Source organism: Sesamum indicum, unplaced genomic scaffold, assembly GCF_000512975.1.
Source record: "Sesamum indicum cultivar Zhongzhi No. 13 unplaced genomic scaffold, S_indicum_v1.0 scaffold00421, whole genome shotgun sequence".
NCBI classification, from domain to species: Eukaryota; Viridiplantae; Streptophyta; class Magnoliopsida; order Lamiales; family Pedaliaceae; genus Sesamum; species Sesamum indicum.
The window spans coordinates 8837-11203 of NW_011628309.1; positions in this window are offsets into that span (position 1 = coordinate 8837).

Sequence of the window (2367 nt, forward strand, 5' to 3'; positions counted from 1 at the left end):
GATCCTGCCACAAGAAGAAATTCCTCCCATCTCCAATCCGGTAGTCTACCATGGTTCGGAGAAACATCCGTAATCGAAGGATTTTCCTCCATCCCCATGAGCCGCCATGGTCCGTAATCGTCCATATAGACGTGTGTTGTAGGCGTTCTGGTACAGCCATTCAACCCAAATTGATGTCCTGTCGCATCTAATGACATCACATAGTTTTTTGGTCATCAATGCACGGTTCAAGGTACTGATATCCTTGAATCCAAGTCCTCCCTCCTCCTTAGGTCGGCATATATCCTTCCACGCAACCTTGGCATAGCCACTATTCATCGTTCCCTTCCACAAGAAAGCTCGCAACCTTTTCTCAATTTCATTAATAACTTTCTTCGGTAATATAAATGCCGATGCCCAATAAAGACTCAGTGATATAAGTACAGATTTAATAATTTGTACTCTACCAACAGAAGATATAGTGGTACCTTCCCATCCAGCGATTCGTTTGTCAATCTTTTGTAATAGTGGACGGCAATCTGCAATAGTTAGTCGAGACGATATAAGTGGTAACCCCAGATACCTCATTGGAAGAACCCCTTCCTGAAATCCGAGTAGTGCCAACATCTCCTCACGTAATGTTTGCGCTGAGCGTGATATAATCAAGTGGCTTTTCTGTACATTCAGTCTAAGACCCGACCATTCGGCAAAACGATCCAGACCTGCTTTAAAGATTCTTAGAGATTCCATATCAGCACGGCTAAATAATATCACATCATCAGCAAACCCCAACTGAAAGATCCTGGCTGCCTCGCATTTCCAGTGATAGGAAAATAACTCCTCCTGATCAATCAACTGTAGGAAGCCCAAGTGTAGGACTTCCATCACAAGCACAAATAGGTAGGGTGATAAAGGGTCACCCTGCCTAAGTCCTCTGGCACCTCGAAAGAATCCATGGGGCTTCCCATTTAGCCCAACAGAGAATGAAGGTGTTGTCACATACTCCTCAATCCACTTCACAAACGTGATAGGGAACCCAAACATCTCCAAAACTTCTATCAAGAAATCCCAATCCACTGTGTCATATGCCTTCCGGATGTCTACTTTCAGAGCACATCTAGGAGGTAGACGAGTCTGGTTGTATCCCATAAAAAGTTCCTGTGCTAGCATAATGTTATCTCCAATGCTGCGTCCCGGCACAAATGCCAGTTGGCATGGGCTGATCAGTTTGTCCATTATCACACTCAACCTTTGGACAATGAGCTTTGTAATGATCTTTTAAAGCACATTACAGCATGCTATGGGCCGAAAATCACTAACCGTCATAGGTGAATGTACTTTTGGTATGAGTGCCAAAAGTGTAGTATTTATCTGCTTCAGAAGTCGGCCTGTACTAAAGAAGTCCAGTACTGCCGAACTCACCTCCTGTCCAACTATAGGCCATGCTGCTTTGAAGAAGCCCGATGAGTATCCGTCCGGGCCTGGGGCCTTGTCCTCAGCAATGTCAAAAACCGCCTGTTTGACATCTGCTGGTGTGAACGGTAATAGTAAAGCGGTAGACTCCTCATTACTCAGAATGTGCCTAGCCCACGGTCTGAGAAACCGAATGTCAATACGTGCTCTTCGTCTATCTCCTCCTAGCAGGTTTTGGTAGTATGTGATAAACTCATTAATAACTTCTTCTAGATCAGTGTGAGTAGATCCCTGGTCATCGTTGATCTGGAAGATCCTCCTTGATGATCTTCGTTGGGCAATCTTCCGAAAGAACACTCGGGAGCACTGATCGCCTCCCTTCATCCACTGCATCTTCGCTCGTTGATTTAACATAATCTGCTCCAATTTTGTTGCTTTGGCCAGTACGAGTCGACAACAGTGTTCAAGTTGTATGTATAGCTCATCTCGCCTTCTTGAGCTAACAAGTAGTTGTGCTGCTTCAAGAAACCCTTTCGCCATTTGGACATTGTGCGATAGATCACCCTTATTCCTCCTTTGCTCTCGGAAGATTGGTTTCAATGCTTTGAGTTTGCGTGTCACAGGATACATAGGCGTACCAATAATGTTGTGTTGCCATATATTCTGCACACTAGGAATAAACTCAGGTGAACGAGCGAGGTAGTTATCAAATCGGAACATACCTCCATATTGCTACTGTTGGTCCCCATTTAGTACCATCGGTGAGTGGTCTGAAGTGCGTGGTGTAAGGACCGAGTAGAATGTGTTAGGGAACCGTGCCATCCATCTATCATTTATCAACATGCGGTCCAGTCTTTTCCAGAGGTTCCGTGGTGTCGCACTGTGGTTGTGCCATGTGTACCACTCTCCCTGCATGGGTAGTGGTAGTAATCCTGTATTTTGAATGGCAGCATTAAAATCTTCAATAGCTATTCG